This window comes from Eurosta solidaginis, chromosome X, assembly GCF_040869045.1.
Source record: "Eurosta solidaginis isolate ZX-2024a chromosome X, ASM4086904v1, whole genome shotgun sequence".
Taxonomy (NCBI): Eukaryota; Metazoa; Arthropoda; class Insecta; order Diptera; family Tephritidae; genus Eurosta; species Eurosta solidaginis.
Genome location: NC_090324.1, coordinates 53,953 through 81,698, shown reverse-complemented (window position 1 = coordinate 81,698; position 27,746 = coordinate 53,953).

Here is a 27,746-nt window from a genome sequence, read left to right as displayed (position 1 = left end):
TTCGCATTGGGTGCGTATGGTCAGATTCGGCCACTATTTGCCGGCATACATTTGGGCATTATTTTGGGGCATTCAACTGGTGATTGATTCCGGCCGCAACAACACTTTTGCGCACGTTATTCAGGCTGCGATTGGAGGGCCTCAGTTAGGTAGCCTAAAAGAGGGATTTCACTTTAGACACTTTTAGCACAACACATAACTTTGATTTAAGTTTTAGAGCCTTTCTTACCAATTTCTTTAAGTTGGGTTTAATTTGATTGCAGGGGATGTAGTGATGGTGGGAAGTGAGTTAGTTAAATTAGCACTCGCGATTTATCTTAACTTTTCGAGTTAAATTGGACACTTGGTTTACTAACTACACTTCCACACTTACGATCTGCTAAGCACGATGGTTCTTCAGGAAAAGAACGATTTTCGGGCCGGATATAAGGCCGAGACCCATGAGGTAGTAATTGACATATAGATTACCGATAATTTTCGTATCGAAAATCATATGTTCGAACTGATGATTGAAGGATGTTAATCTTAAAATAGTGTTGAGAACTACCGGGTGTTCTGTATGAAAATTTAAAAGAAAGCAAAAGTAGAAGAATTTCAAAAACAAGGGGAAACTGTGTTTATGTGAGGGTGAATAAAGTGCATGCATGTACCCATAACCACCACCTAGAGTGTTGGTGCGGTCGGTAACTTGCCCCTATCTTTTTGGATATCCTTTTGGTTGTAAATCGCACGCTTCCCTGTATTAACGTCTTCTAACTCATATAGGCAATTGCCTTTTCGTGCAACAACTTTAGCTTTTATGAACTTTGGCGCAAACTTGGCACAGAATTTTTTTGCGGCATCGCTTCGAACAAAATTTCTACGATACACGCTATCACCTACTTTAAAATTTTCCGCGGAACTTAGCAAATTATATCTTTTCGCAGAACTTTCGAAAGATTTTTTCGTATGCTCACCAACTGATTTCCGTATTAATGCAAGCTTGTCTGTTCTATCAAGGATATTATCATCCAGGGACTGTGGCTTCCGTAGCAGCGCATACTCGTCACCATGCGACGGCATTTGCTGACCGAAGAGGGCATAATACGGGGTGCAACCTATTGCCTGGTGAAATGAACTCCTCAATGTCTCGGCAAGTGCTTGTCCCATAGGGCCTGGTCATCCTTCAAGTATGCTCTTATGCCCGCAATTATGGATCTGTTGACTCGCTCGCTTGCATTTGCTTGGGGGCTGTACAACGCGGTGTAAACATGCTTGATGCCCCGTTCAGAAAGTAAATTGTTGAGCTGAGAAGATTTAAATTGTTTCCCGTTGTCACCTAAAATGATCTGGGGGGTTCCAAAAATGCTAAAAACGTTTTCCTTTAGAAAATCACAGATGCCTGTGGCATTGAAATTTTCACCGTTTTAACTAAAGGAAACTTAGTGTAGTGGTCTAAAACAATAAAAATTCCTATGTTCCCTTGCTTTGAACAGGGGTAAGGACCTAAGAAATCGATATAGAGTTTTTGGAAGGGACGCTGAACAGTGTATTGCGCGGACATAGGTGATCGAAGCGTACTGTTGGAAGGTTTGGTTTGTTGGCAAGTTTCGCAACCGCGGACATAATCCGTGACGTCAATCGTCATATTGGGCCAATAGAAATTGAGCCTTAACCGCTCTAAGGTCTTGGCGATTCCTCCGTGGCATTTGTTAGGTTGGCAGTGGGCGTTCTGGATCACGTCGTTAACCAAGGTTTTAGGAATCCATAGCTTCCAGTTGTAGACCTCTCGCTCAGGGTTACCAGTGGGATGTTCGGTCCTCTTATACACGACATACTCAACTATTCGTAAATCAGGCAAACGATTTTGATTCTTTTTGACGTTACCTATCAATTTCATGTATTCTTCGGACTTAAATTCGGACGATTCTATATCGACTAACGGACGGAACTCTACATCGTTGATTTCTTCGAAGTTCTGGCGGGATAGGGTATCAGGTACTACATTCAAGGTACCTTTTCTATGCTCTATGTTGAACCTGTAACCTTGAAGCTTCAGTGACCATCGGGCCAATCGGGTGGATAAGTCGCTTTGGCGCATCAGCCATTGAAGACTGGCATGATCGGTCACAATTGTAAAATCTTGCCCTTCAACATAAGCTCGGAACTTCTTTAGGCTAAGCATAACTGCGAGGCATTCTAGCTCCGTAACACTATAATTGCTTTGGGCATTGTTGAGCTTTTGGGAGAAATATGCAATTGGGGCCTCGATACCATCTTCATTCTTCTGCGCCAAAACCGCACCGACTCCGAGTTTAGATGCGTCACATTGGATGATGAACGGCTTCTCATAGTTAGGACTAGCCAGGACAGGGGCGGAACATAAAACTTGCTTCAAAGTATCAAACGACTTTTGTGCTTCATCATTCCAATTAAAATTTTTGTTTTTCCTTAATAAATTCGTCAATGGTGTTGTAAGGGACGCAAAGTTATTTACGAACCGGCGGTACCAACCGGCCATTCCAAGGAAACGCCGGACTTGTTTAACAGTAGTTGGTACGGGATAATTCGTAACTGCCGAAATCTTCTCAAGGTCTGTTCGCAGCGTGCCATTACCCACAATATATTCCAGATACTTCACCTCACTGATGCAAAACTTACTCTTCTCGACAATAATGGTTAAGCCAGCTTTTCTTAAATGATGCGCAACTTCAGAAAGAACGGACATATGACTATCAAAGTCTTCGGACAATATAAGCAGGTCGTCTAAATAGACAAAAACTTGATTTTTCAGTTTAGGTAGAATGACGCGATCCATCAAGCGGCAAAGTGCTTGAAGAGCGTTGCATAAGCCAAAGGGCATTACACAGTAACGTTACAACGGACGGTTGGGGACAGTAAAACAAGTATAATCTCGCAAATAACTTTTTGCGACATACTTGGAATAACGAAAAACGTGATCGATTGGCTCCTATCTTCGAATTTTACTTCCAAGGCTATGACACCGAAATCCACTTGCGTTTTTCCATCTGCGGTACAAAGGGCTGTTTTATGTTCTCGCAACTTATTCTGCTTGCGAATCTCGTGAGCAAGTGAGGATCCGATGCATGAGACTTGGGCTCCACTGTCTAGCAGTCCCAAATATTCTACACCACCAATCATTATCTTCGCATATGGCCTTAGGTCACATGACTTCTTAGTCAAGGAACAAACAAAGGTTTTAAGGGACTTTCGTTTTTCCTTAACACCTCGCCAAAATTCCTTAATACGAACAGACGAACGACTTAAACAAGATGATATAGTAGTTACTTCGGAAAATATTCGGTTGCGGGCTTCATTATACTTTCTCAGACGGACTTCGTACGGAACAATTTTATGGACATTTGGACTAGTAACTAAAGGTGTACATTCTTTTTCTGGATATAAAATGGAGGGTTTAATTATTTGTTTTTGGGGTCTTTGCGAGGGTTCAACCGGGAAGCCTCGCTCGTTTTCGAGTTTCCCGAACAAGTTTCGCATTTTGGCCTATAAACGTTTGCCTTGCCACAGCCGTAACAAAATACCGTGCGATCTTCCAAACAATCCATATACCTGTGACCCTCGGACCTGCAGTTCCAGCAAACCAATTTCGACGCATCGAACGTTCGCCTTGTCACCTCGTCCACTTCGCACTCTATGTCGACGGGTGTATCATCCTCGTACTGAAGCTCGTTTGCATATCGACGGGGGATTGCTCGAGTATTTCCTGTTGATGGCAAATTGTTCGGCTTGCTAATTTCATTCGCGAGGCTCTCGTCCTTCAAGCAAAGCCTACGCAGTTCGGCAAGCGAGTTAACGGGCAAATACAATAACTGCTGGCGGATTCGAGGTCGCAGATTGTGCTGCAGGATCTCTATGAGCTCCGCCTCTGTCAATGGCTCTTGTAGGGGTTCAGCTAATTTGAGCACTGAGTTCCTGAACTCATCAAAGGTCTCGGTCATACCCGGCTATCTGCTCCTAATCTGCTCCTTCAACTCAAAATCGCTTTTGTGCTGTTGGAAATTAGTCCTGAGGGCTTGACATAGGGAAGTCCAAGTGACTCGTTCGACGGAACGTCGATATCTCCAGTACCAACCTTTCGCATCGTGAGTGAAAAGACTTTGGACATGCTCGCATAGCAAATTATAATTACCTCCGAGTGTATCGATTACCTGGCATTCGATGCGGTAAATAAAGCTATCGACGGACAGTTGTGGGGAACCATCGAAAGTGACACCCCAGCTCGATATGAGGTGTGCAATCCTACCGGAATTCGGTACACTCGACATATCGCTGAATCGAAACTGATCAATCGCACGGTTGAAAGTTTGGTTGGAGTTGTTGGGCAAATTATTTATGTCCCTAGGCCAGAATCCAGTCGAATGGTTATCTAGGGGGACGTTGTTTACTACTGGGCTACGATTATTGACAGGTGGATCTGCCTGCACGTTTGGATTTTCCACATTCAAGTTTAGTCTAGCTAGAACATTGGCAAGGGTACCCTCGAGTCTTTGCTCTATCAGATGTGCTACTCGGTTTTCGAGGTCGTCAGCCAAAGTTGCCTACCTAGCCGCTATCACGGCCGATACTATATTCCTTATCCGAATTTCGTCGTCTTTGTTGCCTGAGTCTGATGCCGGATTACATGGACTCTGAGTGCCACCGTCAACCTGACCTTGCTCATTGCGACGCAGCTCTAAATTTTTCTGACCGGCATTTGCGCTTGCACCTTTAAATTCTTTACTAGTGCACTTGGCTCGGCATTGTGGACAAGAGTTGTTCTTTTTCAACCAGTTCAATAGACATGCTCTGTGAAATATCGTCGGTATCTTCAAGGGCTTCCTGACAGATTGTGCAGCTATTAGCCTGTGGTGGCCTCCCTCCAACACCCTGATTATGTGCCATGATCTCAAAAGGGATTATGAAGCAAAAATCGAAAAAGAAACAAATGCAAAAAAAAAAAAATTTCGATCCTTACAAAAAAATTTCAGGAAAGGAACAATTCTCTAATTCCTGCTATCCAAGATTCAAAAATAAGAAACGACAATAAGTAAAAATTCAAAAGAAAATGTTTGATTTCGATCAATTCCTTATATCAGTTCTACTAGTTAGATCGCTAAATTAGGCATTGGTTAATACTCTTGAAACCACAAAAAAAATCGTTACAAGATACTATCAACTCTCAACTCTACAGCAAAAAAAAATATACAAAGTATCACAAAAATCGGAAAGAAACAAAAAATCATCAAAAAGATGGTTGGTCTAACTTCCTCGTGGTGTGGTAGTCAGTTTGGTAGGGGAATTCGAGGTGAAATCAGAAATGAATACTCGAAGCTTTCGACATAGAAACAACAATAACAATTAATGGGAAAATAAGAAACACTCGAAAATGGAATTTGAGACAAACTAGTTTGCCAGAACTTCACAAAGGTGTTAGATAATTACACTATCGGGTGGTTAGCTGACATACAGACGAGCTAAAACCACAGTTCCAGATAGCTAACATCCAAACGCTCATGAAATCTGAAAAATCTTAACTCCTCTAAGGTATCTTCGAATAGGTACATTAGCTTCAGCGGTCAGATCCGTAGACATCCAGCCTTTAGGGTTCTGCAATTCCAGCTTCAGCTCTGAACTACTCTGACTACCTCGATATGGCAAAAAAAACTATAAATTAGATTGGTCAAAACAAAAAGCATTCAGCTAAAGTTTCGCGATTCCAATCAATCGACTTTCATTCACAAAAAAAATTTAAAGGTCATATAAAAGTTTTCAAAAAAACGGATAGACAAAAAATATATATTCCAAGAGGGAATAATTGGTAGGGACCACAAGTCTTCGGCGACAACCTAGTACGCCACCGATCGGTCAGTCGGTCCCTGCTCGAGCGCCATTTTCTGTTATGAGCCCCTTCGGCCTCTTCCTTAAGATGGGCTTGCCTAAATTGGTAAAAGTGGTGTGTGCACTGGCATTAATGCAGGAGCTTGAGCCTGGGGAGGGTTCGAAACACTTTTACCGAACCAAGCCACCATCTGTCAGCTCGGGGGCCGAACAAGAACTTAAACCTTGCACACTAACGAAAAATTACCGGAAAGCCTGAGTACCACCAACTATGCCTGGAAAACCCTATACCTAGCAGCGCGTATCTTATTTTGGCGGCTGCTCTTAACCCACCCTACCATGGCTTTAAAGCTGTTAATAAAGCCCCAAAAGACCAACAACACTACAATGGAATTAGACCAACACAATTAAATTTACAATTTCATATTTACAAATTTTTATTACAGTTCAGCTCATTCTCCTTATAGGTTAAAGAAATTTAAACGTATGTAAGACTTAGTGTAGGTGGCAATCTAATCATAAAATTAATCACCAAGATCTTAATTTATATCCGTAACAACTAACTTTTTTTTCTTGGGTATTGATCAGACAGAAAAAACTAACCTACCTCAACAATATGTAAATTATATATTTTATGAGTTCGGCGACCTTGCCGCTCACGAGAGCTTTGAGTTTCAGTGTAAAGATTAAGAAACCAAAACAAAAATTATTCCTCTAATTCTCTTGGTTTTACCATGAGATGATTCGAACTCCACACGGGAGATGGGTATTCATATGTATGTACGAAAGTACTTAAAAATGATGCGAACAACAAAGAAAGAAAGCTTGCATCCATGTGCATATATGTACGTACATACATAAGTTGGTTATGTATGTAAGTACATGTCACTTACGTTCTCTATCGTAGCATTTATGTATACTTAGTAGGTTGGTGGATAAAATGAAATAAGTGAACCTACTTACATGTTTTCCAGTGGTGATGGTTTGCTTACTACGACGCTGTCCCACGAAGCGAAGAAGGCCTTCCTTGCTTGGTACGCAGCTGCTGGTGCACGTTCATATGCTTCAAATATTATAACCAATTTTATCCAACCAAATTTACCTTAGCAGTTAGGTGCGGTTATTTCTATGGCCAATATGGTACATAAGGTTTGCGAAGGGCGCATAAAAGGTGTCAAAGAATAACAGCCGCCAACCGGAGCGCCAGCAAAAAAAATGAATTTAAGAGAATGGTGAGCAATTGGAGCTAAGAGAGTCTCCCAAACATTGACAATTTCAAAATTTTGGTTTTTGATTTCTTCGATCTTTTTCTCAAAAGATCGATCCGGAAATTAATAAAATGGATGACGATTTACAACATCTTGTGGAACTAGGTCAGTTTAACAGCTGATCATATGGTTTTCTTTTATGTTAATGTACATCGATTAGCTATGTTGTTGAAATGCAATAACATAGTTACAATAAAATGATCCTAATGTTCATGGTTAAAAGGTAAGTATAACGATTTGATTAAAGGTTATTACAAACTCAATTAACATTATTTAGATATGTAGGAACCTAGGAAGATGGTTCTGTTGTAGTCTCAAAAAAAAAATCCTTTTATTAGGATGTTCTTCTTCTTCCCTTCCTGGCTAGGGTATAATTATTTGAAATGAAGTTAATTATTAATAACTATTTTCTTACTCTATTCAAAAGGTTACATAGGGGCAAGAATTAAGCCAAACCAGTGAGAGTAGGTATTATGGAAAATTCATTCCTTTGTGCTTAGGTTTGCTTTGTATAATTATTTAGACTAACAGGTAACTCTAAAGGTAAGTATAATTCATGTTTCAGGAGACGAATATTCAAGAACTAAAGATAAAATTAGTGGTAAGTATAATTGAAGATGTTCATTGTAGGTTATGACAAGGTAAGTATGCGCATGTACATCTACATGCAACTGGAATCCAAATCCCTGGCTTTTATTTTTACATTGTAATGCGGGTCTTCTAACTCTGGTCTCTGGTGATTTCGGATCTGAAAGGGAAAACCGCTTTTTCCACTATCGGGTAAAGCCGCGCGGGTTATAAACTTAACTTTTACATGTTTAGGGTTTACAATTATCAAAGCTAAAACCCTCTTAACAATTCCTTATATAAATAGTTGTAGGTAAATTGTTTTTTGTTGAATTAATTAGGATTTGTTTCCAGGTCCGTTTCTAGCGATCCCGAATCACTAGAACTTAATGATAAAGTGGAAAACCGCCTTTTCCACTGGCTCACTTGTATTCTAACTTTTTATATACACGTTGAAAATTGACAAGTTAGATATAAGTATGTAGGATACATAAGAAAATTGTCTTGAAGGCTAAGGTTAAATTTTTACTGGAACCGGAATTTGTTGTAAGTGATAAGGCTTCGCATTGCGTGCGTATGGTCAGATTCGGCCACTATTTGCCGGCATACATTTGGGCATTATTTTGGGGCATTCAACTGGTGATTGATTCCGGCCGCAACAACACTTTTGCGCACGTTATTCAGGCTGCGATTGGAGCGCCTCAGTTAGGTAGCCTAAAAGAGGGATTTCGCTTTAGACACTTTTAGCACAACACATAACTTTGATTTAGGTTTTAGAGCATTTCTTACCAATTTCTTTAAGTTGGGTTTAATTTGATTGCAGGGGATGTAGTGATGGTGGGAAGTGAGTTAGTTAAATTAGCACTCGCGATTTATCTTAACTTTTCGAGTTAAATTGGACACTTGGTTTACTAACTACACTTCCACACTTACGATCTGCTAAGCACGATTGTTCTTCAGGAAAAGAACGATTTTTGGGCCGGATATAAGGCCGAGACCCAGGAGGTAGTAATTGACATATAGATTACCGATAATTTTCGTATCGAAAATCATATGGTTTAACTGATGATTGAAGGATGTTAATCTTAAAATAATGTTGAGAACTACCGGGTGTTCTGTATGAAAATTTAAAAGAAAGCAAAAGTAGAAGAATTTCAAAAACAAGCGGAAACTGTGTTTATGTGAGGGTGAATAAAGTGCATGCATGTACCCATGGTACAAATTAATTTACAGTCGTCTTCACTTATCGAGTGTTGATTCGATAATGCATGTTCGGCGATGCCACTTTTGGGCTCAATACTTTGTATGTATTTTAAATGCTCATTGAACCTGATTCGTACAGTGCGCGTCGATTGGCCTATGTACTTTGCACCGCATTCTACTCCATCGTCATTTATATGAGAGCAAGTGATTGAGTACACTCCAGGATTGTCCAAAATGTCACCTTTATCCTTAGATGATCTCAATAAGGCCTTCAGTTTTGTTGTTGATTTTGGAGCCAAATTTAAACCAGCTTTTTTAGAGATATATTTCATATCAGAAAAATAATATGGGTCGAAAGTCATTCTGCACCAAGTCATGTTGTCTTTTTCGCCCACTGTGCCGAAAAACGAACTGGACTCTTTTTGCAATTTTTTGCGCTGGTGTTTTCTTATTAGCTGCTCTACCATGCTGGCGCAATACCCATTAGTTTCTGCGATGCTCACTATTTTGTGTTTTTCTTTGTTGTAAGCAGCACAGCTTAGTGGGACGTTAATAAGGCGATGAACCATAGAATTGAAGGCAGCTAATTTATGCGAGTAGTGATGGTTCGATTCTATTGGGATAAATCGATCAGTCGATGTTGGCTTACGACATATGTCGAATTCGATCCCTTCGTCGGTATTATGTTTCAGCATTAAGTCCAGAAAAGGTAACTCATTATTTGTTTCAAACTCACATGTGAATTGGATGTTTACATTAATGGAGTTAAATAAATTCAATGTCTGCTATATTTTCTCTCTCTCTATAATAACAATACAGTCATCGACATATCGACTATAAAAACGTGGGAAAATAGAACTTTTAATAAGCTGTTCTTCAACTGTATTCATGAATAAGTTGCATAGGAATGGGCTAATATGCAAACCCATAGGTAAACCATCCATTTGATCAAAGAATTCCCCTCTAAACTGGAAGAAAGATTGATTTATACAAACCACGGTCAACTCGAACAAGGCGCTAGCCACCAGTGGATTTATATTTTGTTTGTCTAACCAGATACGTAAAGAATCCAAGGCACCATTTCTTGGGACAGTAGAAAAGTAGGAAGTGATATCGAACGACGCAAAACACTCATTGGGATTCAACTTCACAGTTTTAATCTTATCGATTAGTTCAAATGAATTTTCGATTGAAAAAAAGTTTCCCAAAATAATCGCTCAACCATGACGAAATGTTTGCTATGGGCGAAGTGTACCCAGCGATAATTGGTCGGAACTTACTTCCTGGTTTATGAGCTTTGTAAAAACCATACAAACAGGGGACTCGTACATACGATTTATGCTTTCTTTTGTTCCAGCGGCGACCGAACAGATCGGCATACTTTTTCCTACATTCTACCACTTGTCTTTTCATCTTTGGGAGAGGATTTTTTACTTTAATGTAATTTCCTTCCTCTATCAGTGCGCTCATCCCGTTGTTGTAATCGTACTCATTTAGTACAACAACACAGTTACCTTTATCGGTTTTTGTTATGTAAACATTCTTTTCGTTTAACGACTTTGCGGCGCCATGCAAATAGTTGGTGTAACTAATATTATTTGAAGTGGGCTTTGATGATAAGCCTTTTTTTATATTGTAACGCACATTGTCGGCTACTTCGGAATCCAATCTACCAAGAGCTAACTCAGAATCAACGATGATATCCTGCATAGGTGAACGTTTGTGGGGTAACGCAAATTTTAAGCCTTTATTTAAAAGATTTATTTCATTATCTTCTAAGGTCGCGTCCGATTTGTTGATTATAAGGCCAGGAATGAATTTACTAGACGGCAACCTGCGCGGTTTTGATTGTTTCAATTTTCCCAACTTCAATCTTTTCCTTTGCATGTGAAGCTGGGAAAGACGATCAATTTTTGCGTTCAATTTAATCAAGAAAACATCCCAAACTACGGAAGAAAGCTTGCAGGCTAAAGATTTGTGAAGTTTATGCGCTAGTAATTCACATGAAGCTAAATGAGCGTGTTTTTGTTTTAGGGCGTGACTTAACCAATACACCTTAGCTTTTTCCACGGATGTTTTTCCAACAGGGCACTTGCTTTGGCACTTAACCGAAAAATCTATGAATTTAGGCATTACTCTTAGGTTTCTGCATCTGGATAAAAACCAAACGTCCGACAACAGAGAACAAATTTTCTCCTTGGTTTTTTGAAAATAGAACAACTCACTAGGTTCGGTGACCGGCATAATTAATTATTTAATTCAATTAAATTATATTATTTTTGAGTGCTAAACGACTTTCGACACTGTAAAGAAAGTGAAACAACACCTTTTAGTCGTTTAAGTTTTTTTGTTTTTATTTTTACAAGACAAATTTTTCAACACTCGCGTGGTGTCTTCTTCAGTTGCTAGTTTTCAACTAACCATTGTCAACAGAAATAACAAAGTAACAAAGTAAGCCTATCCAAATTTGTCAAATATTATCGGCTAATACAATGAAAAAGCAAAAAGACATAAAGAGAGTATAATACAACAACAACAAAATTAAGTAATAACAAAATATGGATCAAACGAAGTTTAATGGAAAGCTGAGTAAAGATTTGTATACAGTGGGCCACTATCACGATTCACTGACACACTTTTATTTACATAAATATGTAGGGATTCTAAAATATTTAATCTACTGATATTAGATTCTATTTTAATTAATTTACAGTCGTCTTCACTTATCGAGTGTTGATTCGATAATGCATGTTCGGCGATGCCACTTTTGGGCTCAATACTTTGTATGTATTTTAAATGCTCATTGAACCTGATTCGTACAGTGCATGTCGATTGGCCTATGTACTTTGCACCGCATTCTACTCCGTCGTCATTTATATGAGAGCAAGTGATTGAGTACACTCCAGGATTGTCCAAAATGTCACCTTTATCCTTAGATGATCTCAATAAGGCCTTCAGTTTTGTTGTTGATTTTGGAGCCAAATTTAAACCAGCTTTTTAAAGATATGTTTCATATCAGAAAAATAATATGGGTGGTAAAACATGCTGCACCAAGTCATGTTGTCTTTTTCGCCCACTGTGCCGAAAAACGAACTGCACTCTTTTTGCAATTTTTTGTGCTGGTGTTTTCTTATTAGCTGCTCTACCATGCTGGCGCAATACCCATTAGTTTCTGCGATGCTCACTATTTTGTGTTTTTCTTTGTTGTAAGCAGCACAGCTTAGTGGGACGTTAATAAGGCGATGAACCATAGAATTGAAGGCAGCTAATTTATGCGAGTAGTGATGGTTCGATTCTATTGGGATAAATCGATCAGTCGATGTTGGCTTACGATATATGTCGAATTCGATCCCTCCGTCAGTATTATGTTTCAGCATTAAGTCCAGAAAAGGTAACTCATTATTTGTTTCAAACTCACATGTGAATTGGATGTTTACATTAATGGAGTTAAATAAATTCAATGTCTGCTGTATTTTCTAAAAATAAAAACAAAAAAACTTAAACGACTAAAAGGTGTTGTTTCACTTTCTTTACAGTATCTTTTTAGGTTTTTCACACTGGCACTACTATTATTTTGCGGGCCACTGTAAGTATACAAGCGCTGGTTACACAGATAAATTCTTGGCTATTTGCTTTACTTTAAAACACTTCATAAACTGAATATTTTTTTTTGTGTATGTATTTTTAAGTTTTTAACACTGTTATAAGTTTTTGTTGTATTTTAATCTTTAGGTTGATATAAATATTTTTAATAAAGGTAAGTAGTTTTAACCAATATTTTATATTTATTTATCAAAGTAAGTATTTAATGGTTTTAAAAAACTCTTTTAAACTCTTAAAAATTTTAATCTTTTTTTTGTTTATTTTCAGCCTCTGCGCTGCACTATTAATTTATGTATGTATTTTGCTTTTGCACACGCTATCGCGACAGGCAATTAATTGTTCGAATAAATTATTTCAATATTTGTTGTTTTTTGATATAGTTATCATAAAAATATTTATTTAATTAATTGTTTTGTTTAAGTATTTGTTTGTACGCACGTTTTAAATTAACGCTTTTGCACTTTGTTTAAATACTAGGCCATTAGCCTGCAAAACCAAATTATTATTGGCTTTTTAATTAAGCACTCACTTGCACTGGTCACAATTTTAATAGTGTATTTAAATTTTTTTAATTTTTAATTTGCACTATGTCCCTGCTCGGGCGCCATGAAAATTTACTACGATTTTTTAGTAATATTATTATATAATTTTTGGGGGAGCGCAAATTAAACTTTATAATATTGCCTGTCGCATTAAATCCGCACAAGAAAAACACCGCCGTTGTCGATAACTAATTGACTGTAACTTTAATAATTCATTATCCTCTTTTTATAATATTTTCTTAAATCTAATTTACAGTTTGTCAACTTCCAATTTCAATAAGCGGTAAGTTCTTCGCCTGTACCTATGAGCCTACGTATGTGTGTATATGTACAAGAGAGCGTGGACAAACTGTGCTTGTTAATAGGTATACACACACTGCATGCACATAGGTACAATCGAATACAGACTGTAATCATGCATTTACCTACATTAGGGTGGTGCTAAAAGGTTAAAGGAAGTAAATTGGTAAGTAATTAAAATCATTAAAAGGGAAAAAGGCAAGTGTAAATTAATTATAAGGCAAGTATAAGGTAGGTAATAGAATAATATAAGGTAAGTATAAGGTAACTCTATTTTAAGTATTTATAATTATTTCTATTTAACTTCATTATTTAATTACATTTCATTTTATTTACATTTCATTTTCAGGTATTAATTTATAAACTAGTCTGCTTCAACAGTGGACCACGGGTGACTCTAGAATGTGTTTGTACGATACGGGTATCAAATTAAAGGTATTAATTAGGCTTTTAAAAGGGAGTGGTCCCTAGTTGTATATGTGAAGACTTTTTCCAGATATCGACCAAAATGTGGACCAGGGTGACCCAGAACATCATCTGTTGGACACAGCTAATTTATTTATATATATAATACCACGAACAGTATTCCTGCCAAGATTTCAAGGGTTTTTTATTTCGCCCTGTAGAACTTTTTCATTTCATTCTACTTAATATGGTAGGTGTCACACCCCTTTTACAAAGTTTTTTTCTAAAGTTATATTTTGCGTCACCGTGCGCCACCGTGGTGTGATGGTAGCGTGCTCCGCCTATCACACCGTATGCCCTGGGTTCAACTCCCGGGCAAAGCAACATCAAAATTTTAGAAATAAGATTTTTCAACTAGAAGAAAATTTTTCTAAGCGGGGTCGCCCCTCGGCAGTGTCTGGCAAGAGCTCCGATTGTATTTCTGCCATGAAAAGCTCTCAGTGAAAACTCATCTGCCTTGCAGATGCCGTTCGGAGTCGGCATAAAACAAGTAGGTCCCGTCCGGCCAATTTGTAGGGAAAAATCAAGAGGAGCACGACGCAAATTGGAAGAGAAGCTCGGCCTTAGATCTCTTCGGAGGTTATCGCGCCTTACATTTATTTTTTTTTTTTATATTTTGCGTCAATAAACCAATCAAAATACCATGTTTCATCCCTTTTTACGTATTTGGTATAGAATTATGGCATTTTTTTCGTTTTTGGTAATTTTCGATATCGAAAAAGTGGGCGTGGTTATAGTCGGATTTCGGTCATTTTTTATACCAATACAAAGTGAGTTCAGATAAGTACGTGAACTGAGTTTAGTAAAGATATATCGATTTTTCTCAAGTTATCGTGTTAACGGCCGAGTTGAAGGACAGACGGTCGACTGTGTATAAAAACTGGGCGTGGCTTCAACCGATTTACCCTTTTTCACAGAAATAAGTTATTGTCCCAGAATCTAAGCCTCTACCAAATTTCACAAGGATTGGTAAATTTTTGTTCGACTTATGGAATTAAAATTTCCCTACACAAATTAAATGAAAAAGGGCGGAGCCTCGCCCATTTTGAAATTTTCTTTTATTTTTGCATTTTGTTGCACCATATAATTACTGGAGTTGAATGTTGACATAATTTACTTATATAATGTAAAGATATTAATTTTTTTGGTTAAATTTGACTTTAAAAAAAAATTTTTTTTAAAATTGGGCGTGGTCGTTCTCCGATTTTCCAAATTTTTATTAAGCATACATATAGTAATAGGAGTAACGTTCCTGCCAAATTTCATCATGATATCTTCAACGACTGCCAAATTACAGCTTGCAAAATTTTAAATTATTTTCTTTTAAAAGTGGGCGGTGCCACGCCCGTTGGCCAAAGTTTTTCTAATTTTCTATTCTGCGTCATCAGTTCAACTCACGTACCAAGTTTCATTGCTTTATCCGTCTTTGGTAATGAACTATCGCACTTTTTCGCTTTTTCGAAATTTTCGATATCGAAAAAGTGGGCGTGGTTATAGTCCGATATTGTTCATTTTAAATAGCGATCTGTTGGTGAAATTTGAAGCTTCTAGCTGTTAAAACGGGGCAGAAATTGCGCAAGGTTTCTTATCTGAACAATCGGTTGTATGAGATATATACTATGTAAACCACCGACCTCAATGATTTTTTCAGACATCAATATATGCTATTAGTTACACCTTAAGGGATATGACACCACTCACCTGTTGTTTAGGTACTCCCACTGCAAATGCGGTGCTGGCGATGATGTGGTGATGATGGCGATGACGCTGGTAACAAATCCTGTACAGCAGATGGTTTGACCACAGATATCTTGTATTCACACTGACTTGCGAAGGTCGAAGCCAGATTCCATAGGACCACGGAAAATGTTGCAATTAAACCTTCCTTTTGTACACCGCAATGCACCTTTCATGTACATGCATAGGTTATCAATCAAAGGAAAGAACACTTGTTTATTATTTAAAGATGCGAACAGTATCACCTTTGACTGTATCTTCAAACTACTCGCTCGATTTTATTTTGGACTCTTACAAAATGAATTAACTCCAGGAATTATGTTAGTATAATGGATTACCAGGAAACCGACAATGCTCGGTGACTTGCAGATTTCCGCACAATATAATTAATGAGAATGTTAATTGTAGCACAATAAATGGTGACTTGATAATCTGACGTAATGTGACTTATCATACAAACTTTGATTATCAAGAATTATAATACTTTCTTTGCAGCACAGGAAAAAACAGGATTTGGATTTTTGCACAATGACAATAATAAAATTTATATGACCAAAAGGTGGTTGTTTTCTGACAGATGGCCATCATGCCAGATCGCCATCCTGCATTTGCGGCGAATTAAATTTGGTGGATTTTCGCGGTGGAGGCTGCCACACGTCCATTAGTGTTCCCAATAGGGAATTTAAAGGGTAAATACAATTCATGGATTATGCGGGTAATTCACTATAATACAATTCCATAATAAAATACAGTACAAGATACGGAATAGATATAAATTCATGGATATACGTATGTACAAAAGGGAGATGGGACGGTTGGCAGCCTACGCCGCGTAAACATCCTGGCCCGCCTAGGCGTACTAAGCGCCTAACGTGTGCTGCAGCTCGGTCAGAGCCCGAACTGCTTCTTGAATTTATATTTTTCCAACTTTATGTTTGTAAGTTGACGTGCGCAATCCGGTGGCGGTGCATCGTATAGTGCGATTTTCGACATTTGATGGCCGTTGAGGTTGACATGCATTCGAAGAACGATGGGTGGCTGGTGGCTGGCGATGTCGACGATGAGCTGCGGAAATGCGACGGTGCAGCTCCGGGCGGCGTGATGTCGGACGAGCCTCCTGCTGTGGTGAAACGGCATATGACGGGTGGCGACCTCCGGTTTCCCGGTGTAATAGGGTATGATGGGGATGACCGCAGACCCGGCAGCGTTCGGTGGAGGTGCACTCGTCGGTGCGATGGGACAGCGCCAAGCAGTTGGTGCAATATTGATGTGCCCTAGCGATTAGTGCGCGTTGTTGCGGTTGCATGGCCAAGAAGGCAGGGCACCTCAAGAGGGCGTGATGCCGCATACACAATCGGCATTTCCGGTAGTCGGCCATCGCAGTATTGGTGTGTCGTGGCGGGGCTGTGGGCACTACGACTCGCGATTCAAGCGAGCGGCGTGGTGCGGGAACCGGAGGGCGCTGACGATCCATCTGTGAAAGAGAATATGAATGCGTATTAGTGGTATGTCTGAGAGGAAAGGCCAGGTTAGGGACTGCCTGTGAGAGATACGGGATGATTAAATTATGCTCTGAGATGGAATCGATAGGTAATCTTAGTGGACTGTAGTTGGTTGGGGAGATGGTAGGGAACCGTGGGGTTCTGAGTCGAATTCCGCTGGTGGCAGGAAACACAATTTTGTGATAGGCCTGGTGAGCACACCATTTTGCGTGCATACGTCGACGACTCGGACATGGCCGTCTCTTCCTATATGGGTGTCTTCCACGCGTCCTAGGCGCCATTCGGTAGGGGGTAGGTTGTCTTCCTTAATGACGACTAGATCGCCGATTTTAGGGGGAGGTTGAGCGGTTTGCCATCGATAACGCTTATGTAACTCCATGAGATAGTCATTCTTCCAGCGTTTGCTGAATTGGTGATGTAAAACTTTCAACTGGTCCCAACGGTTGATCATAGAGAGGTGTTCATAGTTCGGCTCGGGGATGGCGAGGAGGGGTGCGCCTCGGAGAAAGTGGCCGGGTGTGAGGGCGGTGAGATCCGCTGGATCCTGAGAAAGCGGGGAGATAGGACGAGAATTGAGAACGGCCTCGATGCGAATTAATAGAGTCGAGAATTCTTCAAAGGTGAAGCTGTGCGTTCCGGCGACCCTTTTAAGATGGGTTTTAAAGCTTTTGACGGCAGATTCCCATAATCCGCCCATGTGGGGTGCGCCGGGGGGTATAAATTTCCAATCGATGCCTTGTGGCGCATACTTTTGGACAATATCTGTCGAGACTTCGTTGAGGAAGTTGACGAACTCTACTTCGGTAGCTCGCTTAGCACCAATGAAGGTTGTGCCGTTGTCGCTCATCATTTGCTTCGGATACCCTCGGCGCCCTACAAACCGGGCGAAGGCAGCGAGAAAAGCCTTACTAGTGAGATCCGAACACAATTCCAGGTGGATCGCCTTGGTAGTGAAGCAAACGAAAACGGCCACATAACCTTTTACGAGGGTTGGAGATCGGAGCATCGACGCTTTGATTTGAAACGGGCCGGCGAAGTCTACGCCAGTAGTAGTGAAGGGGGGCGCGAAAGTGCATCGTGGGGGGGTAAAGCTGCCATTATTTGGGATTGCGTTTGTCGCTTATGAATGGTGCAGACTTTACATTGGAATATACATTTTTTCAGCTGAGGTTTGAGTCGGTGGGTATAGAATTCCTGCCTCATAGCTTGTTGCAGGAGGCGGAGGTCCGCATGGAGGAAGCTCTCGTGTAGAAACCTTATATAAAGGGTAGTAAATCTAGCCTTTTCGGGGAGAATGATAGGATGACACTCATTGTAGGTCATGTCGGCGTTTACTAATCTTCCGTTGTCACGGAGAATCCCGTTTGTATCCAGGAAGGGGTCAAGTGCCAGTAGGGGACTTCGCTTTCCGATTGGTTTTGAATTTTCGAGGGAGGCTCTTTCGGAAGCGAAGAATCTCGACTGAGTCAAGCTTAGCAGACGGTTTTTCGCGCGCATGACGTCGGCGTAAGAGAGGGCGGGATCGTTAGGGGTACGATTGCCTCCTACAGCATTTCTCAGCCGAGTTACAAACTTCAACATGTACGCTGTTACGCGTAGGGCGCGGGGATAGGAGGAGAACCGTTCCAAGAAGTCTTCCGACTCTTCCGCTGCATGCAGTGATTCGACTCGGCGAAGTTCGGGGGGTACAATATTCCTGGCCGTTGGTGTTGGCCAGTTTTCGGGGGGTCGGGAAAGCCACTCTGGGCCATTCCACCATAGCGATGAGCTAGCTAGCTCGAGGGGGGTGCATCCTCTGATGCCCATATCTGCGGGATTATCCTTGCTGCGTACATGTCGCCAAGTGGCATTGCCGATGAGGTCGATGATCTGCGCAGTTCGATTGGAGACATAGGTTTTCCAGGAATGAGGTGGTTTCTCAAGCCAGGCTAAAACGATTTCGGAGTCAGACCACAGGGTTAATTTTCGCTGATTGTGGCCGAGATGGGATTGGACAACTGCGACTAACTTGGCTAATAAGACCGCGCCGCATAACTCTAGTCGTGGCAAACTTACGGTTTTTAGGGGGGCCACTTTCCCTTTAGAGACTAAAAGGTGAGAGAATACTTGAGTACCTATGGTGGTTCTTACGTAAAGTTTCGCGCAATAAGCCTTTTCCGAAGCGTCGCAGAAGCCATGGAGCTCAACTGGTTTATCGGGGTGGTAGTTTATCCAGCGTGGTATTTGAATATCCGAGATCGTTGGGAGATTGTCGGCGAACTGCGCCCACTTGATGAGACGGAGGGGTTTCACTGGCTCATCCCAGTCAGTCCCGTCTAGCCATAGCTCTTGCATCAAGACTTTTGCTTGGATCATAATTGGCGTTAGCCACCCTGCGGGATCGAAAAGTTTCGCAATAGAGGAGAGGATTTGCCGCTTCGTGGGTGCCGTGGATGCCGGATTTGAGTCGACGGTATACGAGAATGTATCCGTTAGGGCGTTCCACTGGATGCCCAGGGTCTTGGCGGTGCTAGTCTTTTCGAACTCGAGAAAGTTTGTTTCCAGCAGATCAGTTTTCGCTATTTTTTGGAGGATGTTGGGATGGTTTGCCGTGATCTTTTTTAGGGGAAAGCCGGCTGAATTGAGAGCGTCTATGGTCTCTGTTAGGGATTGCTCGGCTGATTGAAGATCATGACTGCCAGATAAAATATCGTCAACATACGTCTCGGATTTTAGTATTGGGGCTGCGCGTGGATGGGAATCGGCTATGTCTTTCGCCAGCTCGTGTAGAGTGCGAATAGCCAGGAAAGGCGCGCAGTTAACCCCGAAGGTGACCGTTTTTAACTTGTAGTCCTTTATTGGACTGTGTTCGGGGGTTCGGAATATTATCCGTTGGTAGTCTCGGTCATCGGGGTGCAAGAGAATTTGGCGGTACATTTTCTCGACGTCGCCATTAAACACATATTTATATGTTCGCCATTTCAGCAACATAATTCGGAGATCGGGTTGGAGGGTTGGTCCGGTACATAAAACATCGTTGAGGGAGTGACCGGAACCCGACTTTTTGGAGGCGTTGAACACAACTCTGACTTTTGATGTCTTTTTGTCTGGCCTTACGACTGCATGGTGAGGGAGATAGAATGAGCAGTATTTACCCAGGGATTCTATTTCATTGGGACTGCATTCTTCCATGTGGCCTAGGGACAGATATTCTTCGAGTACCTGGTCGTACTGCTGCTTGAGATCGCCCTTTTTTGAGAGGGAACGTTCCATGCCGTGGAACTGTCGTAGGGCTGCAGTACGGGACTGACCTAGGTCGACATCGTTGGGGAATGTTGGTTTAAAGGGGAGCCGAACCATATATCGACCGTCATCCATGCGAGTGGTTGTGCTTTGATTAAAGTCTTCGCACATTTTATCTTCTGGGGTTTCCACTCGCACTCTGGGTATTTCTTCGATTTCCCAGAATTGCCTTAGCTGTTCATTCAGCTGGACATTCGTCACTTCCCACGCTTGAGAGGAGTGTGATCCGACCTTTTCGGGGGTTCGGCCACTTATTATCCAGCCAAATATCGTGTTTTGTGCTAGCAGTGTGGGCGAGATCTTTTCTATGCCATTTAGAATTATTTGTGGGATAAGATCACTGCCTAATACCAGATCAATTTGGGAGGGGTTCTGAGTGTTCTGGTCTGCTAGCTTGAGATGGGACCATTTACGCATTTGGTCGTTATTTAGCGTGAGTGTTGGGAGTTGCCTAGTGAGCCGAGGTAGCACGATTGCCTGGGCCTTTATTTTTACCTTGTGGTCATTTGAGACTAGGGTCAGTGAGCATAGCTTGTTGGAGGTTTGTACTACTCCGCCTCCCATTCCCGATATTTCAAATAGGGAGTGGGTATATGGGAGGCCTAGCTTGATTTGAGCTTTCGACGAGATGAAGCTACGCTCTGACCCTTGATCCACTAAGGCTCTGAGCCTGAAGCAGTCCCCTCGGTGTTCTATGGACACTATCGCTGTGGGGAGAATGATCTTGCTATCATTTTCCGCATGCAAAGATTGGATGCGGGCAGCGTTTGAGGTGGTTGGAAGTTCCTCGTTGGGATCTGGGTTGGTAACATCCTGAGTAGTTGCTACTTGGGCTGCCGTTCTTCGAGGGTCATTGGTTTGGTGTGATATTCCGGTATCGTGGAGGGTGGAGTTGTGGCGACCTTGGCAGTATAGACACGTTCCTGTGCTTGTGCAATCTTTTACGAGGTGGGTTTGTGACAGGCAGTTTTCACAGAGATTGCTTTCTCTCACGAATTTTTTCCGTTCGGGGATTGCCAGCTTTTTATAATGCAAGCAGCTTTGTAGCTTGTGGGAGTACTGCTTGCACTTTCTGCAGGCGTATACTTTTTGATGCTCGGCCACATGAGCATTTGTGCGAGTTTGAGAGTAGTTGTTGTTCTGCGGGGGGTTGCGGCTTTGGTTAGGGGTTTGAGCCTGCCTGAACTGGGGATTGTTTTGACTTGTGGGAGGCTTTGAGAAATTAGTGGAGGGTGGGTTATATCGGGATTTGGCTGGTCGCCATTGATCCACCTTTCCACTATCTCGTAGCGAATAGTCAAAAACTGATCCATTTGGGACCAGTTCGGTAGGTCTCTTCTGGAGCTTAAAGATTGCTCCCAAAGCGCAACTGTATTTTCCGGCAGTTTTGAGGTTACCAGATATATTAATATGGGGTCCCAACTGTCTGTCGAGACTTGTTGGGTTGCTAATATCTGGAGACAGTTATTAACGGAGGATTGCAATCGCTGGATGTCTTCGCTGTTTTCAGTCAGAATGGGCTTGAGGTTCATGAGGGCTTTTATTTGGTTGTCGACCAGGACTCTTTTATTTTCATAACGGGATTTAAGAGCTTCCCAAGCCAGAGCAAAGTTGTCATCACTCAGTGGAAATTGCTTTACTATCTGGCCGGCTTTTCCTTGGGTTTTGTACCTGAGGTGGTACAGTTTTTGGGCGCTCGAGAGTTTGGGGTGGTTGATATAGACCGCCGTGAACATGTCACGGAAGGACGGCCATTGATCATAACTCCCGTAAAATACTTCGGTGTCACAGGCGGGTACCTTGAGGTGCATCCCGGAACTTTCTTGGGGAGTGGTAGTTGTAGTGGGGACGGGATTGCTTAGTACCCTTAGCTGGAGCTGATCGCCTATTCTTGCCTTTGTGTCTTCATATGCTATAAGGCAGTCGCGGTATTTATTGAAGGCTGAGGCCTTAAAGTCGTCGGGAAGGTCGTTGTCATCTGACTCTACGACGGCGTCATATGCGCTCTGTAGCCTTTCCCAGAACACATCAATATTTTTGTCTTTTATCTTTAGGGATGCCTCGGTGTTATCTTGGATCTCGGTTGTGCCGAACCGAGCGCAGTAATCCGAAAAGAGATCCGTTTCGGATATAAATTTATTTTCGACCACGGTAGCCATTCTAAAAAAGGACTTGCTTAGTTTTACTTTAGCTATTTTGGGAATTTTTTGGGACTGCCTGGTGTTTATTTATGAGGGAATACCAAAGGCAGAAGCTTTCCTATCGGTCAAGAGTGGGTAGGTTAGGACCAGTTAGATTAATTGGGAGTAGTCTGAGACCAGTTGGGATGACCTGCAGAATTTGCTGCTGGGTATTTCAGACTATGTGAAAGTGGCCGAATTTTTTGCTGGGTATCGTCAACAATGTAAATGTGGAGATATGTATTTAATTTATACCGCAAGGGACTCAAGTATTAAAGGGCAATGAGCTAACTTTGTGCAAATGTGTGTGGGATTTGCCTCGAAATTTTTTAATGCACCGCTTTTACGTACAGGTGTATATGGGGGTGATACTGTATATATATATATATAAATGTATTTTTGGCGGGAAATTATAATTCTGGCGGGAGAAATTTGGATTTGGCGGAAGCCACCAAATTTTAGTCGGGGGATATACGTAATGTATGTACGTGTTTTTTATATTATTGAAAAACGCTGGTTCCGTCAATGGCGACGAAGGACCATTAGTTACACCTTAAGGGATATGACACCACTCACCTGTTGTTTAGGTACTCCCACTGCAAATGCGGTGCTGGCGATGATGTGGTGATGATGGCGATGACGCTGGTAACAAATCCTGTACAGCAGATGATTTGACCACAGATATCTTGTATTCACACTGACTTGCGAAGGTCGAAGCCAGATTCCATAGGACCACGGAAAATGTTGCAATTAAACCTTCCTTTTGTACACCGCAATGCACCTTTCATGTACATGCATAGGTTATCAATCAAAGGAAAGAACACTTGTTTATTATTTAAAGATGCGAACAGTATCACATTTGACTGTATCTTCAAACTACTCGCTCGATTTTATTTTGGACTCTTACAAAATGAATTAACTCCAGGAATTATGTTAGTATAATGGACTACCAGGAAACCGACAATGCTCGGTGACTTGCAGATTTCCGCACAATATAATTAATGAGAATGTTAATTGTAGCACAATAAATGGTGACTTGATAATCTGACTTAATGTGATTTATCATACAAACTTTGATTATCAAGAATTATAATACTTTCTTTGCAGCACAGGAAAAAACAGGATTTGGATTTTTGCACAATGACAATAATAAAATTTATATGACCAAAAGGCGGTTGTTTTCTGACAGATGGCGATCATGCCAGATCGCCATCCTGCATTTGCGGCGAAGTAAATTTGGTGGATTTTCGCGGTGGAGGCTGCCACACGTCCATTAGTGTTCCCAATAGGGAATTTAAAGGGTAAATACAATTCATGGATTATGCGGGTAATTCACTATAATACAATTCCATAATAAAATACAGTACAAGATACGGAATAGATATAAATTCATGGATATACGTATGTACAAAAGGGAGATGGGACGGTTGGCAGCCTACGCCGCGTAAACAGCTATACAGGTAAGCATTTGGGGAAATTTGAAGCTTCTAGCTGTTAAAATGGGGCTGAAATTGCAAAAAAAATATATATATACTATATTATACTATATCTACCATCATATATAAATTTTTTTTTTATTTATTTATATATATTATATGTATCACCGATCTCTATGATTTTTTACTCAAAAATATATACTATATATGTAACAAGTATATATGTATGGTATAAACCGGCCTTTATACGTATAGTAATCTATATAAATCGTATAAAATAAAGTCGCTAAATGTTATGTATGCACATAACTTCACACAGAATGCCCCGATTTTAAAACGGTTTTTTGCATTTGAAAGCTTAGCTACGCTGTCGTTGTTGTTGTTGTAGCGATTAGGTTACTCCCCGAAGGCTTTGGGGAGTGTTATCGATGTGATGGTCCTTTGTCGGATACAGATCCGATACGCTCCGGTAACACAGCACCATTAAGGTGCTGGCCCGACCATCTCGGGAACGATTTATATGGCCACATTGAACCATCAGGCCATCCCTCCCTCCCCACCCCCAAGTTCCATGAGGAGCTTGGGGTCGCCAGAGCCGCGTCTGTTAGTGAAACGGGATTCGCCGCTCGAAGGTGAGGTTGACAATTGGGTTGGAGAAGCTATATATTGCGCTACACAACCCCTTGAATCCCAGCTTAGCTACGTGAAATGGTACAGTTAATATAATTTGAAGGTGTATATTATAGGGGCGTGGCAAATTGCCAAAATGTAGTAAAAAATCATAAAATTTTTGTTTACACAGCTATAACTCGTAAACGGAAGGATGGATTTGAAAAATTCTACTTTTCAGTACAACTTTGAAATATTTACCTTAGTTCTGCATCAAAAAAAAAAAAATACTTGATTCCTTTCTTATATCAGCCAAATTGTCTAAACAAAAGTAACATTTTTACCAAAAAATTCGTGTGTGATTGTTCGGTGTCAACTGTGCGAACAAATTACTTGTGAGTGAGGCATGATGCATACGCATATACATAGCATTCGCTGCTTTATTTAACTTCGGCCGTTGGTTTATAGGTATGTATGTATTTTCATATCAGCTTGACATATATACTTTTGTACATCAACCTGGGTCGATTTGTATGGACGAAAGTTAACCTATATCGCGCCATCGATTTTTCGATAGGATTTGGGCTCAGGAAAAAAAGTTCCACTACGCATACCCAAATAAATAATTTTCGAGCCTGCAAAAAAAAAATGACGTAAGGGTAAATTTTTCGACCAAAACACTCCCCAAAACCCAAAAAATATTTTTTTTTTCTTCAAAAAACTGTTGTAAAAACGTTGGCGGTAACAGTTTTTTGAAGAAAAAAATATTTTTTTGGTGGGGAGAGTTTTGGTCGAAAAATTTACCCTTTGGTCATTTTTTTTGCAGGCTCGGAAATTATTTATTTGGGTATGCGTAGTGAAACTTTTTTTCTTAAACAAAAGTTCTATTTTTTAGTATTTTGCATGTATCACTATCACTATGTAGTATAAAACAGAGTCGCTTTTTCTGTCCCTATGTCCCTTTGAATGCTCAAAACTTTAAAACTACGCAACGGATTTTGATGCACTTTTTTTTGTAGATAGATATATATGCATGCAAATGGCAAATTAAAAGAGGGAGACGATGTGCAAGTGGCTACGTCCCTATGGCTTGTTGGCTCGAAAGCGGTAGAAATCTACAATATTTTATTTCCAAATGATGGTACAACCGAACAGTTACTTGGATTAGATGAAACTATTGTTGGTGCTGCCGACGAAACTGGCGATGGTGTTGATGAGAGTGGTCGTCTAGGGATGACGAGGGTGGTTCATCACGTAGTGTTCATACACTTAAACAAGTTTTGAAAGCTTTTGACGATTATTGTATACCGAATTTTAAATTTAACACAATATCTTAAAAGGAAAAACAACCATTTACTGAATACGACACTGAGTTGCGTACGCAAATCCGCTATTGTGACTTTGCTTGCACCTGTGGGAAATCATACAACGATCGTATGCTGCGTGACCGAATAATTTTGTGCGTTTATGATAAAACGTTGCAGCTCAAATTGCTCGAAGGTAAGGATGATCCATTACTTGAAGAATGCAAGACATATGAAGCTGCAAACGCGAACAAAGCAGTACCGATTAGTCGTTTTTGCTACAATTGTGGACAGCATTCATTCTCACTTGGGCATCTGAACGTGTGCAAAGCAAAAGATGTTATTTGCCGAGGGTGCAATAAACAAGGACATTTTTTCAAAACGTGTCGCGGAAAAAGAGGTCAACAAGCTACTCAAAACACGGAAAAGCAATCGAAAGTTCACGGACAGACTAGGAAAAACGAAACAAACAACAAACTTAAAGGACAGGTACACTCGGTACAAGATTTTCACAGCAAAAACTGAACTGTTTTTTATCTGAACAATCGGTTGTATTAGATATATACTATATATACCACCGGTCTCTATGATTTTTTCAGACAACAAAATATGCTATACACGTAAGCATTTGGTGAAATTTGAACATACCTAAACAATTTTTAAGATAAATATAAAATAAAAAGAGGTAGCTACTTTGTGTGAGGATGCAAAGTTTCAGGTTTTTTGTGGGCTGCATGTAAAAACTATGACTGCGAATCACGTATTTCAACAATTGTAATATTAGAAATGAAAAAGGTTTGAATTCAATGTAGTACCATATAAGCGGCACCAGATAGAATTGAATTCTTTATTAAGAAGTTGTTTCTTTTATACAAAATTTCTATAAACTAAAATACCTACTTAAACCAATACATACAAACTAAGTGTATTACATACATATACTTTCAGTTCCCTGGGAACTGCATTCTGAGCATAAATAAAATTAGCTGTGGAATCTGCAATGCAAGCATAAATAAATCATGTTAATAATTTGTATACAGGTAAAGGCTTGTGGCGAGCATTTGATTAGCTTTAAACAGTAACATACCAAGGTTCAAGTTACCAGACGGTACACAGCGTAGTTACCGTGGCGTGTAGAAAATATATCTGTGTACAAATGAATGAATATGTCAATGAATCTCAGGCCGTATGTACAAATGTATTAATATGTATGTAAGAGTCAATACATTTTAGGACATTCCAAAACGGGTCGAAATATATGTTTGTACAAATGAATGAATAACTTAATGAGTGAATGCTGCACAATATATGACGTAATCGTAACTATTTGATAAAATTTGATGAATTTTGAAGCTCCTAGCCGTCAAAAAGGGGCAAAAGTGAGAGTTTATATGGGGTATATAATATATATAAAACCGATCTCTATGATTTTTTCAGACAAAAATATATGCTATATACGTAAGCATTTGGTGAAATTTGAAGCTTCTAGCTGTTAAAATGGGGCTGAAATTGCAAAAAAAATATATATTGTAACGAATTTACTGCAATTCCCCTTATTTTCAATCTTCTGCTAACGTTCGTATCGCTAAACTGTTGACTAAATAACTCCAATATTGAATAATGGAAAAATGGCCTTTATTAAAGTACTTCACAATAACACTTATACTTTGCAACGAATAGCTTGCTTAATAACCAAACTGATTGATAGCTCAAATGAAACTGGTCTTCGCCTCTACTGTTGTCGCCTTTTTATACTGTCTGATTTCCTCGTTGCATATTTCTAGGCTTTTCTAATTCCAGAACTTACTAGTTAGTTATAAATTTCTCAGCTACAACTACAGATGTATAATTTTTATAGCTTCTCTCATACCCCAGGCGCTTGTATGTGTGAGCGACACTTCCACAATTAT